We start from the raw sequence: 15,745 nt of genomic DNA, 5'->3' as shown, positions 1-15,745 counted from the left end.
ATTCGTAGTGTTCCAGTAAGTAATCTGCACATATAAATATAGAAAACATACGTAATCTTTCACCCATGAAGGATATTCATCCGCTCTTTTTGCAGAAATTTCTTTATCAGAGAGTTGTGGATATTTTGTGGAAATATAATCTTCGAACATCCTGTCCACCACAAAAATATATTATACAAGAAATGATTGTAGATTACATATCTGACAAGGATGAAATTCGATATACCTCTCAAATGGTTGAAAGTAATCGCAATTTCGCAAAACATATGCATGTGCAATTTTGTGATCTTTTTCTGAAAGCCATATTTCATGCATTTGCCCACTTGGCCGACCTACGTGAGTAAATATATCAGGAACTCCGGGAACATCATATACAGGGACTTCACCTTCGTCAAATCTTGTTAACCTTTCCCATTACATACAAATAAATATAAATTCACATGTTAATGTAAAATTATCCTGTGGCCAATATTGACTTATAAATATGAATTATCCATTTGGAGTTTACCTCGATTTTGTTTTGTATATGATCGGAAAAGTAGTGCTCCGTAAAATAAGCAATCTCATTGCTGATATATGATTCAACAATCGATCCTGATGCATATCTTTTGTTCTTCGCTTTTGCTTTCAGTTTTTTGAAAAACCTTTCAAAAGGATACATCCACCTATACTGCACAGGACCTCCTAATTCAGCTTCATAAGGAAGATGTATAGGCAATTGCTCCATTACGTCGAAAAATGATGGTGGAAAAATCTTCTCCAAATTTCATAAGATTAGGACTATGTTTTGTTTTAGGATTTGGACCCTGTTTTTTTGCAAAGTTCTTGAACATAAATCACGTAAGAATCCTCCAACACCTAAATATATTAAAGTCCAATCATAAATAAATTACTATAATCAGAAATTTTACATGTACTATTAAATAGACTATAAAGTACCTGATAATGCAAGGTGGACGTTACGGTTCAAGAGTTCTGCAAAGATAAATGGAAGTAGCCGTTCCATAAAAACATGGCAGTCATGACTCTTCATGCCGGCAAGCTTTACTTTTTCAATATCAACACAAGCAGCTAAGTCTGACGCATAACCATCTGGGAATTGTACTGCTTTCACACATTCCAATAATCTTCTTTTATCAGCTTCTTCCAATGTGTATACCGGAAAAGGAGCTTGCCCATTTTCATCAAGATGTAAGTGTGCCCGATCACAGAAGCGTTCTATATCCAATCTTGACTTTATAGTGTCTTTCGATTTACCCGTCACACTTATTAGAGTATTCATGATGTTATCAAAGAAATTCTTCTCTATATGCATCACATCAAGATTATGTCGGAGATTGAGGTCCCTCCAGTAAGGCAACTCCCAAAATATACTTTCTTTGTGCCAGTTATGCCACTTCCCATATCCAGGCATCTTTTTTTCATGACCGTTGCCACCGCAGTCAGACGTTTTTGCAGGATTGACAGTTTCTATGCGCTCACTATAAACTTGTTCACTTGTCAAAGACTCTGGTGGTGACTCATTTATAGCTTGTCTACCCTTCAAAAAGTCTTTTCTATTCTTTCGTAGTGGATGACCATGAGGGAGAAACCTTCTATGACAATCAAACCAACATATCTTTCTTCCATTAGGCAGATAGAATGCCTTTGTATCGTCCAAACAAATTGGACAAGCCAATCTACCATGGGTCGTCCATCCTGACAACATGCCATACGCGGGAAAGTCGCTTATCGTCCACATCAGCACAGCCTTTAATTTGAAATTCTGCTGCAAAGATACATCATATGCATCGATCCCAGTTGACCATAATTCTTTTAATTCCTCGACAAGAGGCCGGAGGAAGATATCGAGACTAGCACGCGGATGATTTGGCCCAGAATTCAGTAGTGTGAGGAACAAGTACTCAGTCTTCATGCACATACCAGGGGGTAAATTATAAGGAGTCAAGATCACAGGCCATAACGAATGATTAAGAGACATGCCAAATGGATTGAATCCATCTGTACATAATCCAAGATAAACGTTACGGGGTTCTTCAGCAAACCGGGGATGTAAATCTTGAAAATATTTCCACTCTGCAGCATCAGAGGGATGACACATTTCAACCTCCTTTGCTTGGTGCTCAGCATGCCATCTCATTGCCACTGCAGTCTTCTGGCTCTAATACATCCTCTTCAATCTATCACCAATAGGTAGATACCACATACGACTATATGGTATTCAGGTTCGTGAACGTCGTCCTTCGTTAGGCTTATATCTTGGTGACTGACAGAATTTACACTCCTCCCACATTCATCTTCTTTCCAGAAGATCATACAATTGTTAATACAAACATCAATTTTGTGAAATGGAAGCCCCAAATTTCCCATCAATTTCTCTGTCTCGTAATGTGACCTGGTTGACTGATTTCCTTCTGGTAAATACTCCGTAAACAAAGATGCCCACGAATCCACACACTTTTCACTCATATTATAATCTACTTTATTTTGCATGAACCGAGCAGCTAAAGATAACTGCGAGTGACCTTCATGACAACCATCATATAATGGTTTTTTCCCAGCTTCTAAGAAGTCGTAAAATTGTTGAGGATGGTTACGCACCGATTCTTGTACATTCTGATAACTATCTTCTTGATGATATGTATCATCTTGATGATAATTACCATGAAATGCATCATTCACCATATCCACATATCTATCTCCTACTACATTACCCACATTTTCTTCACTCCAATTTAAATGAGTTATATTACCATAACTAGTTCCATAATTCATAGTAATTTCTTCCCAATGCTTAGGGTATCGATCCACAGAGACTTAGTTGTTTCAGTACGAATTCACGGCAATGCTTAAATCAGATTAGAACTAAACAGGTTTTGGGTTTTTGGTTGTCACTAAATATAAACTAAAAACCAAAGCAAGTAAAAGCAAATAAAATCAAAAGCGAATGAAAGCAAGTAATAAGCGAATAAATCAAAGGCGAATGGAAGCAGGTAATAGGCGAATGAAAGGCAAATAAAATCAAAGGTTGTAAGTAATGGAAAACAAACGTTGGGGCTCAAGGGTATCGCAGGGATTCATGGACTAGGCTATGTCGATTTTAATCAAATGATAAAGGTAATCAACTACGTATGTTCTAGAACTCGAGGCACGGAAGTATGAATAGCCTATTTTCGCAGCACTAAACAACTATCTCTCGCAACCCTGATCAGTAGGTTTCCACTCTGATCCTGGAAGGGAGAAGATGCAATAGCAGAACAAGACTCATCAACATTCACAACTCAATTATAGGTAGGTTTCCACTCCTATAAAATCATTGCTCGTTTCACCCTAGTTCAGACAATCAATGAAAGCTTTCGCAACATATCATATCAGATCAGCTTTAAAGTGGCCAGCAAAGAATCACGCAGTAAAATCAAAGGCAAATGAAGACCATTTGGAAGATTATAAATCCTAAATCTATCGATTCATACGCAAAGACACACGAAATTCCCTTTGAACAATCCCTTTAAACCCAACTGGGAAACTACTCAAACATATTGTAAACAATCATCACAGAGTATTGAAAGTTGCTGGAAATTAAAAAGAACAAGGAAGAAGAACGAAGAACGGAGAAGCGGACGGAGGCACGATGATGCACTCCAGCGGCGGCTCCTCCTTCTTCAAAGATGGCGGCTCCTCCTTAGGGTTACACGAAAATCTCACTCTCTCTAGGTATGTGTTTTTATTGATCCCCCTTCCCCCTTTAGAATGACATAAAGAGGGTATTTATAGCTTCTGTAGTTGTCCTGGACACTTAGGGCTTCATAAATAACAAATGGAATCGACTTGGGCTTTAATTAGGTCGTCTGGAAAGTGAACGTTGTCTGGCCACGGTCATGATGGTCGTACCCACGGGGAAGGTGTTGGCCGCGGTCCCGGCTCGTGGATTTCTTCCGGAACTGCATTTTGTCATACTTGCATCAGGAGTATATGAAGATCTAACCGTTGGATTGTCTCCAAACTAAGTGCATTAGAAAGCTGGTTGTATCGTCTATGTTGTCACAAACTTTGGAGGTGATCAGACGGTGAGAAATTCTTCATCGCATGGCATATTTCTGACGGTATGCATTTATCCAAAATTGCTCATTTGTTCCAAATTGCATATCTTTTGCCCAAGTTTCCTGAAAAGTCTTTTGAAACTCTAAAACATTGAAAACACTTTAAAAACCATTGAAAACTGAGTTAAAACACCTGCATAAGACATAATTATGATCCATAAAAGTGGTCAAAATACGGTGTTATCAGGTACTTATATATATATATATATATATATATATATATATATATATATATATATATATATTTCTTTTCAAAGACTGAAACTAAGGAAAACAAAACCAAAAATTATTAAGAAAAAGGTTTTTTAAAGGTAATTTACTAACCTCTGAGATTGTGCAAGTGAAGACGATTGGATTTCCCGGCAACGCTGCCAAAAATTTGATGCTTCTAAGGTTGACTTTGCGGCTTTATGTTTTAAATTTATAACCCTAGATATCTGCAAGTGCAGAGCAGTACGTTGTAGTACTTACGGAAACAACCCCCGGAGAATCCACGCTTTACCTGCAGAACCTTAGAACCAGAATTAATAAACGAAGTCTAAGACGAAAAACGGGATTTGGATAGGTTGTGTGATTTCTATATATGTATTTTCAAAAAGTTATTTAAAAAGAGTTTTAAAAAGGGTTTTAAAACTAAACTATAAGTAAATAAATCGATGTTGAATATAAAGGATGTCTACGGGATATGATCGATTCAAATCACGCAAAACAAAGCTATTAAAATTGATCCTAGTAAATTCTTAGAACTCGAGTCGTGACCGTATGAATACACCACTGTCGTGATCATAACCAACTATCTCTCGCAATGCTGACAAGTAGGTTTCCACTCTGGTCCTGGAAGGGAAATGGAAACTTGCTTAAGACTCGTCAATATTCACAATTTGCCCATAGGTAGGTTTCCACCCCTATGGTTGACCTGCTCTTCTCAAGCTAGATCGGACACCGGATGAATACTTTCGCAACACCAAGGACCAAGATCAGTCTCTAGTTCGCGACACGAGATCCATGCTTTAAGTATAAGCTTAAAAGAAAGATTTCTAGAATTCGGCTTGGTTTATCTCACGAAGATCCCTACCGAGCATATTCGGTTCCCTTTGATGGAGCCTAAACTCATACCTCATCATTCCAAAACGTGTACAAAGTAATTAACAGAAAGAAGTAGAAAAAAGAGACAAGGAGATGAAGAAGCATCTCGATTTCGAGATCTAAGCACGGAGAAAACTTCTCTTCAAATTTTTTTAAATAACTAATCGAACATGACGAAGGTAAAAACGAAATTGAAAGATGCATAAAAGTAAAAACCGAATTAAAGTAAAGGTAGAACATAAAGAGGGTTCAAGAGAAATCTCTATCTCCTTAAACTAAGAACTAAGAACATAAGAACATAAAAACCTTAAAAAACTAAATTTGGTGGCTCCCAAAAGGGATTCTTCTGAGGCACACAAAAATAGGTCTGCTTAGATAAATATTTATAGGTCTTCAACTCTGTCCAGTCGTCCTTAGGGTTTTCTGTGAAGAGAAGACAAATTGGACTTGAAACGGTGTCTTGGGCCATCCTTTTAGTCAGCCTTGGTCATAAGGCTTCTACCCGTGGTGAATGGGGGTTTGGCCGCGGCCAGAGAATCCTAACCGTAGCCAAGAGTGTGTTCTCCGCGGTCGTGGCTCCTGGACCCATGGAGATTGGCTTGTGAGGTTGAATCTTCATTCAGTGGTTGCTTCTTTCGCGAGACTGCAGAACATGTCTTCAGTGAATCAAAGATATACGAAGATCTAACCATTGGATTGTCTCCAAACAAATTTCATTTGAAAACTAGTTGTCTCCTTTATATTAGGTCCAATTTTCGGGATGATCAGACGGTAAAAAAGTCTTCATCAGATGTGAAACTTCTAATGGCCTGAATTTATCCAAAATGATCTTTTTCTCCAAAATGCACACATTTTGCCTTAATTACCTGAAAACAGCCTTGGAACTACAAATAATAAAAAACATAGTAACAACACTTAAAAGAAATAAAAACAATTTGAAAAGCATTTAAAATCGATCCACAAAAGTGGTCAAAATACGGTGTTTCTTGTCCAGACAATATTCTTCCCCTTCTCCCATGTTCAGCTTTACCATCGAACCATGATTTCTTTACCCTATAACTATGTGTTGCTGGCAGACCTTTTCTGTGACCTTTCTTTATCTCACCGGTGTGCATGTTGGTCTTCCATTGTGAAGCCTTGCATTTTGGACAACTCTCGAGCTTCTTGTATTTCTTTCTGAATAAGCAGCAGTCGTTGACACATGGTGAATCTTCTGGTACCCCATATCAAAGGATTTAAGAAACTTCTTGACATCGTACAGTGAGGTGTGTAGCACGTTATCATCTGGTAACATCTCCGGCAGTGTCTCTAGTAGATCATTGAAGCTCTTGTCAGACCATCCATTCTTTGTCTTGAGTCAGAACAGGGATACAATAGCTGACAGCTTGCTATGATTAACGCAATTTGGATATAACGGTGTCTCGGCATCAGGAACTTTGCCAAGAACTCGTCTTATTTCTTGTCTTCTCCCTCTCCAATCTCACGCAATTCAGCCTTAGCAGAAAATTCTTGATCTAGATATTCAGCAGCTTGATATAACCCATAAATTTCTTCATTTCACTGACTTGCTTCGTTATCACTTTCAACCGCTGAGTTCAATTCCCCATGATAAAACCAATCAGTGCACATCTTGTAAGTCTCATTCATTCCCTTAGTAATGAGATGATCAACTACTACACTACCAGGGTGACGATCTATATTGCGACAGTCATTGCAAGAACATATGATCATGTCAATGTCTCCCAAAGCTGCAGAAAAATCTCGTACAAAATTTGAAGCCCCCCTCTCATATGCAGGATCAGCTCTTTGTAGTAGAATAAACAAAAAAAAAACTAGTAAATGATCCAAACCCCTACTGAAACCTAATTTATATAAGTGGATTTATTACCTGGAAAGATGGACCTAAGTCTTGTCCACCATTATAAGTTCTAAACCTAAAATAACCTATAGTGCCATATGCAGGATATTAGAGAGAATGAAAGACCAGGTAATATTCATATCATTAAACAAATAACTCAGTCTCAGAAATAAACTCAATATAAACAATCTCAATAAATCTATATAAACCAGGTTACAAAACTATGTCTAACACATATTCGCATCTTTAAAATTAATCCATCATAAATCACGAAACCAAACAAACAACACCAACGTATTATACTACTTAAGGGAATCTAATTTAAGAGTCTACAAGAAGATGGTGCTAACCTGTCGGCTGATAAGAGTCAAGCAAAATCTTCAATTTCCCATTATTGTTCTCGTCAACACTTGCAAAAACAAATTTATATATTGAGTATGCAGTTATGCATAAACATGAAACACAGCAATTACAGTATCTACTTTGCAGTGTTTCCTAAACAATCTAACTGAATAGAACTAATGCATCGAAAGTTTAGGAGAATAACATAAGCACTACTGTATGACATTGCATATACTTGACAATAAAAAGAAATTAAAACTAGAAAGACGCATCGCAATTTACATAGAGCAGATGAAGTTGGAATCACAAAAATCTGGACTTCTAAACCCAAAAATATTCTAAACGCCTAAATCAAATCACACAAACATTTAAAATTTTGATAAAATCGAATTAGTGAAACCCTAAAATCGATTCTAGCAGACAACACAAATAACCAGAAATCCGTTTTAGATTAGCGACATGCATGAAAGAATCAATTGAAACCAGAAAAAATGAACGAAAGCAGCTGAGAAAAGAAGAAGACATGCCTTCGATTTGATCTTGATTCAGAGAGCGATGGGCAAAATTAGGCCCGACAAAAGGGTTTTCAGCGGCTAGCTTCACCGGCGTCGGCGGCGAGTTTAATTGACGGCCGGTGAAGGGAGTTGGTCTCAGAGAATTGGGTCGGAGATCTTAGGGTTTTTCAATAGAGAGGGGAAGTGAAAAGGGAAAATGAGGTTTGCCCGAGAAAAAGTACAATTCTGTGCTAAGTGTTTGGCGGAATAAGTGATTTTAGTTTCTCGCTTAGTGAAATAATATCATAGCGTTTATCAAATGCTATAATATATAAATAATAATTATAATCACATATTCATAGCAGCTCAGCAAACCGTGCTATTACAGTGTGCTATCAATGAGGAGTTTTTTTGTATTGACAATTAATCTTGCTGATGAATATGTTGAAAAAGTTGATGTGGATGCTACTGTGGAAGGGTTAACAGGAAAATCGAATTCTGATGAAACCTCGAATGATGATGCGAAAATTGACGTAAAGTCGATGGAAAATGTTAAGGGAAGCAGAGTTGGGAACAAAATTGATAAAAAAAAAACAAAGTGTGAGACATTGCATCGTTCTTTAAAATTCAATCTCATGCCATTTTTGGTTTTAATTATTTCCATTTCAATGTTCCTTAATGTTACTGAACATTTTATTTTATAATTCAATCACAATTTTATTCTTAATCGTAAACATTTTATTTTATGTTACTGAATTCATAAATAATTTCTTCATTTAATATCTTATATCGGATTGTTATTCATCTGTTACTGCGTTTTTGCATTATTTTTAATGTATCATAAATAAGTACATCAATAAATAAAATTGATGCTTAAAAAGAAAAAAATACTACCCAATGTGGAAAAATAACAAAAAACAACTAATAATAGTTTAGTGTATTCTACTATTCTCATAGAATGGCATGATCCAGCCTTGGTACTCATCTTCCACGTTACTAAAATTGTTGGGGTCAGTTTTCACCTTAACAAGTTTAGTTACCCCGAAAACCATTAAGTGTTCGAGGGATGATATCAGGTCCATGATGAATTCCGAGCTGAACTTTTCCTCGGCTAGGCTGAGCTGCGACAAAGCATGAAATGCGCCGAGCCGCGAGAGAGAGAACATGTGGGCCGAGCCGTGTAGGAGAAGAAATGGGCCGATCTGGTTCTTCTCTTGTTGGGCCGAGTCGGTTTCTTTTTTTGGGCCGAGCTGGTTCCTTTTCTGTGGGTTGAACCAGGTGATCGATGATTAGCAGGCATAGGCCAAAAAGGATGAAGCCCACGTAAAAACCCTAGGAGAAGTGAAAGGCAGTGGCCGCGCAAGACGATAAGGAAATATTCCTAGAATCCATCTCGAGATCCTTGGCTAGGAGGTTTAAAGAATTATTATAAATAGTCAATGTATTGGATTCATTATGTAACTTTTTACAACTCGAGAGCAATAAGACCTAAAAAATTTCACAACAATTAAAACCTTCTTTTGATCTCGAGTTCTGTCGAGAAAAACCCTAAAACTTGCTGATCCCTAAAAGTTCATTTAACAAATTTTAGTTGTGCGAGTTTTGGCTCACACAATTTGGCGCCGTGTCTGGGAAAATCGAAATTTCTTACTCTAAAATCGACAAGACTTTAAGATCCAAAAAACATGGCGAGCAACACCGCCAATGACGAGAACATCAACAACAACAACAACGGCACAGTGAAGGATGCTCCTCCAGCAAACACGAAGACAACTACCAAAGCCCAACAGGAGATGCGGAACATGTTGGCCACGTTGATGAAGAAGCTCGACGAGCAGGACAAGAGGAACGAGGTGATCACGGAGTGACTCGACGCCATAACAATCGAAAGGCGGCACACGACTTGGAGAACCAAGATCTCTGATCCAATAGATGGGGTTAGAAGACACTTCGACTTCTCGACGCCTGCAGGAGCATTGGGTAGTGGCGCAAGAAATCCCATGGCTCCGCCGATGTTTCGCCACCTTGATGAGCAACCCCCCGCAGCGACCCGTGTCAACATAACCGAGCCGCCTCCACTTCAGTAAAACTCAAGACGGCTCGTAGAAGAAGACGAAGCTGACATAATCGACGTGGACACCCAACAGAACGATGGTACTAAAGACCCGCAGAAAAACAGCTCGGCTCGGCAGATAAGTCGCAAAGACCTTGCCTCAGCGATTAATGGCATCCAAACAAACGGAGTCACCGCCCCGACTCACAATAATAGTCTAACTAAGGAAGAGGAGAACCTCCAATGGGTCGAGCAGGCGGAGTACAGAGACGAGCCGAGGATATAAGATAAGGAGTGACCTCGCCTACCTAGGAGAATGACCCGTGCGCAGACTGGAGAGATGGAAGAGCTTTGAGCCTCCATGGCTCGGACAGTTGCTGAAATCAGCACTGTAAAATCCCAGGTGCATAACGCAATAAGCGCTGCGCCAGAGATCAATCAGATGCTTGAAGAAACCCAGAAGACTCTGTTTATGACGAGGATCACTGAGGCTAGGATCCCGGAAACTCAGAATTCCCTATTACGAAGGAACCACCAAGACGAAAACACATATCATGGCATTCTGCATAGCAATGGGACGAGCCGGCACGAGGAGCGCTGCCAACTAAACCGAGCAAAAAAAAGACGCCGGTTATTGTCTGCTTTTCATAGAGCATCTCAAAGGAGCTGCACTGGAATGGTTCTCAAGGCAAGAACCTAATTCAATCAAGCTTCTAGCAGCTCTCCGCTTTGTTCCTGAACCAGTACTTGATGGTCATGGACCGAGGAACTTCTGACGCCGATCTATGAACGTTATCCCAAGGACGAAACAAGCCGCTTTGCGACTACATGCTGAGATTCAAGGCGATCGTATCCAAAGTAGATGGAATAAACGACAAGGACGCTCTTGAAGCTCTAAAGCGATCCTTATGGTACAAGTCTGAATTTCGACCGGAAATAGCGCACAACACGCCGCAGACAGTCCAGGATATCTTACTTCGATCATTAGACTTCGTTGTAAACGAAGAAGATATGAAAAATTTGGACGAACAGTATAAAGCGACAAAAGCAGCGATCCGGAGCTTAATTCTGATGCACCACACAAGCGAAGGTAATCCCGCAAACAACGCAACAACGCAGAGTTCAGAAGAACCGAGGGTCGGAAGCGCCCACAATTATCAAGAAGGCACTGGCCGCGGAAGAGGCGAGCCGCGCAGTAACATTGGGTCAGAAAACCAAATAATTACGAAGAAAAATCATTCTGCGAATATCACCAAACCCACGGGCATTCAACAGCACAATGCTGAACTCTGGGAGCAAAGTTCCCGGCCAAAATGGCATCCGGAGGGCTCCAAAGCGCGGTGAGTCTCAAAGACCTCGCTCCCGCTGAGCCGAAGGAAGGGACTGAACCAAGCGGCGCGGTGGAAGCGACAAATCCACCCGACGAGGTGACAATACCAAGCGCAATAGGAGAGGCGAACCCGAAGAACGATCCAAGCCGAGGCAAAGGCTCAATATGATAATGAGTGGATCCCAATATTACCAAGACATGGTGTCCTCTATTAAAGCCTATCAGTGCAGAGTCAAGGCAAAGGAGAACTGGACCGAACCAACGGTGTCCACTATCAAAGTTAAGGAATCATGGTACTGATGCACGCGCTGATGTGGATTGCAAGAAGCTTAAGATGGACTGGGAGCCCACGAACGAGCTCTCCAAACTCTTATAGCAATTACAGATCGCAGAGAGCCGCAAAACACGCGCCGAGCCAGTATGCGATTCGGGGGACTCGGTGTGCATGGACGAAAGGTATCCAGAGAGGTTCGTTGAGATTAGAACCAAGCTAGATGAACCCCTGAAAAATGAGCTCCTTTCCTTCCTCAAAGAAAACATCAATACTTTCACCTGGAGTGCGGAAGATATGCCGGGCATAAGAATCGACGTGACCTGTCACGAACTAAATGTGGATCCGACCTTCAATCCAGTCAAACAGAAAAGGAGGAAGCTCGGGCCCGAACAAGCTAAAGCTGTCAACAACAAAGTAGAAAGGCTGCTCAAAGTAGGATCAATTACCAAGGTGAAGTACCCGTATTGGCTCGCAAACCCCATGGTAGTGAAAAAGAAGAATGATATATGGTGAGTTTGCGTAGACTTCACAGACCTTAATACGGCATGCCCAAAAGACAGTTTCCCTTTACCACACATCGATCGACTCGTCGAAGCCACAACGGGAAATAAGTTGCTCTCGTTCATGGACGCTTTCTCAGGATACAATCAGATCTTCATGCACCCCAATGATAAAGAGAAAACGGCGTTTATAACCGACCGCAGGATATACTGTTACAAAGTCATGCTATTCAGTCTCAAGAATGCCGGGGCAACGTACCAGCGGCTCGTCAATAAGATGTTTGCAGATCAGCTCGGAAAGACCATGAAATTATATATCAATGACATGGTGGTCAAATCGCTCGAAGAGAAGGATCACGTTGCATATCTACGGGAATGTTTCAAACAACTAAACCCGGCGAAGTGTAGGTTCGCTGTGACATCGGGAGAATTCCTCGGCTGTTTGGTAACACTGAGGCTTTGAAGCGAATCCCAAGCAGATCAAGGCGTTGTTCGAAATGCCCTCTCCAAGACCAAAGCGAGAAGTTCAACGGCTCACATGAAGATTCGCTGCGCTAAACCTATTTATCTCACGGTCTACCGACAAGTGCCTTCCCTTCTATGATATCCTCCGCGGGAATAAGAAGTTTGAATGGGATGAGCGATGTAAAGCAGCTTTCCAAGAGTTGAATAACTATTTGGCGAGCCCACCAATCTTGGCAAAACCAGCAGCAAGAGAACCGCTTTTCCTTTACATCGCCGTTTCCGCCACAGCTGTAAGCGTAGTGTTAATAAGGGAAGAGCGCTGAGAGCAAAAACCAATCTTCTATGTCAGCCAAACGTTGACGGACGCCGAGACTCGCTATCCCCCGATCGAGAAGGTTGCCTTAGTCGTAGTAATGTTGTCCCAAAAATTGCGGCCCTATTTCCAATCGCATTCAATCGTGGTGCTCGCAACACTGCCATTACTCTCGATCTTGCATAAATCGAGCCAGTCAGGTCGCTCACTAAGTGGGCTATTGAATTAAACAAATACGACATCGAGTATCAAAATAGGTCATCCACAAAATCTTAGGTACGCGTAGACTTCCTCGTCAAACTCCCCCATGAAGTAACAGACGAACCCGTTTCGGAAGACATTTGGATATTGAACGTTGACGGCTCGTCATCAAAGCGTGGCTTGGGAATAGGAGTACGTCTCACTTCACCATTGGGGGAAATCCTGGAACATTCCTTTCGCCTCAACTTCCATGCTTCGAATAACGAGGTAGAATACGAAGTATTGATAGCCGGTTTACGAATGGCGCTCAGAAAAGAGCTTTCTGCGATTCACAGGTGGTAGCAAATCAGTTTAACAGGGAATACAAAGCCAAAGACGAAAGAATGGAAGCTTACCTCAGGGTAGTCCCGAACCTAGTAAAACAGTTCGACGAATTCGAACACCAAGGCGAGAACACTTCGGCAGACGCTCTGGCAGCCCTCGCTTTGACTTCGGACCCAGATCTTAGAAGAACCATACACGTCAAATTTATCGAACGACCAAGCATAGAAGTAGTGGAAGGAGTTCGGCTGATAAGGAGCCGACGCGAGAAAAATAATGCACGAGGTGCATAGCGGTGCGTGTGGGAACCATTCTAGCGGAAGGTCCTTCGAAATCAAAATAAAACGGCATGGATATTTCTGGCATACAACGGTAAAATACTACGAGAAATTTACCGTGAAGTGTGAGAAGTGCCAGCGACATGCACCTACTATACATCAACCAACCGAGCTGTTATCATCAATTTTGTCATCCCATCCTTTCATGAGATGGTCGATGGACATAGTCGGACCTCTCCACCGATCAAAGCAGAAGTGATTCCTACTGGTTCTCACCGACTACTTCTTGAAATGGGTCGAAGCGGACTCCTACGCGAGTTTAAAAGACGCCCAGGTCCCCTACGAGATAGTCGCCGACAACGGATCCCAATTCATTTCTACTCGATTCGAAGCTTTCTGCGAGAAGTGAAAAATTCCCCTAAGTAAGTCCACGCCGAGGTATCTCTAAGGGAACAGACAGGCCGAAGCAGATAATAAAACGATCTTAGACGGGTTAAAGAAGAGACTCGATACCAAGAAAGAACTATGGGCGGACGAACTGGAAGGACTCCTTTGGTCACACCGAATAACTCCGCGACGAGCCACCGGAGAAACCCCATTCGCCCTCGTCTATGGAACAGAATGCGTGATCCCTCTCGAGGTGGGCCTACGAGCGCATTGCCTCCGAGCTGAGAGGTGAGCTGGTTTTTTCTCCGGTTTCTCCAGATTTCGTTGACTCTTCTCTGTGGAATGAACCGCTTGAGGATGCCGCAGCCAATCTTGGAATCGTGGATCCCACCGGATCGAATCTTGGCACTTTGGGCGTCTCGAACCTCCTTGCTGAGAAAGAATCGCGCGCCGAGACCTAATCCTCCAGCGATCTTTGTTTTCGCTATCGCTTGTGTTTCCGGATGGTGTTGTTTTTTTTTGTTTTTTCTTGTTTTTGAACTTGTTGCCTGGACGGCTTTATCCATTCTGTATGCATTCGCTATCTTTTAGAATTTTATGCCTGGATGGCTTGATCCGACTTATCTTTTTTGAATTGCTGGTTTTGCCTTAGTCATTTGTGGGAATTATTTGTTCTGAACTGTTTTTTTTAGAAAGGCTCTTATTGAGGCGAGCTATTTTAGATTAGTTTTGAGAGAGGATCTTCAATTAAAACTGAATTTTTTTTCAAGCAGGTGATATCTTTATGGCCTTTTGATAGACTGATCGTTCATGAGGAAGAGTTAGGCTTTGCTGCCGAGATGTTTAACATGGGCCGGGTTTTTCTTACCGAGATGTTAGACCTGAGTTTCTGATTGCCGAGGTGAAAGTTCAAGAGGATATAGTGTTCTCTTTGGAATATGACTATAGACCGGCGTGCCCGAGCTGATGAGCGTGTTTAACCGGGTTTTAAAGAGTTCACTTCGGTTTCAGAGAAAAGAGATGTAATCTCGACTTATAACCTTGTGTGCGATAGTGAAGTGTGGCGACCAATACTTTTTGGTCTGAAATTTATGTATAGCGCGCTCAATTTTTATTCATAGAGGATGTAACTTGCAGCCTCGTCCTAGAAAATATGGTAAAAGTCCATTTAGAGAAATTTGTATTTGTTGTCCCATTGTGGACAGCAACGAGATGAGGTCTATGGTGTTTGGATACCGAAGTGAAATGGTAACAAGCGGGAATTTTGCCGAAGCAAAGCAAGATCAATGAAAACAAAGCACTTTGTAAGACAAGTAAAAGACTAGCCGACGTATAACAAGTGAATGAAAGACTAGCCGATGTGAAAACAAGTGAATGAAAAATTAGCCGAATTGAAAACAAGTGAATGAAAAACTAGCCGAAGTGAAGATAAATCTAGAGATGGCTCACTCGACGAGCTAAAAATTTAAGAAATTGTGTACGTATAAGTGTATACGTACCCACTCCCCCCCTTTTTTTAAGAGGGAGGACAGCTGAACCCGTCCGAGGATGGGCTGCCTACGTATCCTTTGCAGAGATCAAGCCATCCCGTAGTTCATGTTGGTCGTGGTGTGTCCTTAGTGATAATACTTTGTAAAGTGCATGGCGTTCCAAGATCTCGAAATTGGTTTCTCAGCCATTGTTGCGATTTCGTAGACTCCTCGACGAACCACCTTTGTGATTTTGTAGGGTCCTTCCCAGTTG

The sequence above is a fragment of the Eutrema salsugineum genome, unplaced genomic scaffold (assembly GCF_000478725.1).
Source record: "Eutrema salsugineum unplaced genomic scaffold, Eutsalg1_0 scaffold_3, whole genome shotgun sequence".
Taxonomy (NCBI): Eukaryota; Viridiplantae; Streptophyta; class Magnoliopsida; order Brassicales; family Brassicaceae; genus Eutrema; species Eutrema salsugineum.
This window is presented reverse-complemented; position numbering follows the sequence as displayed.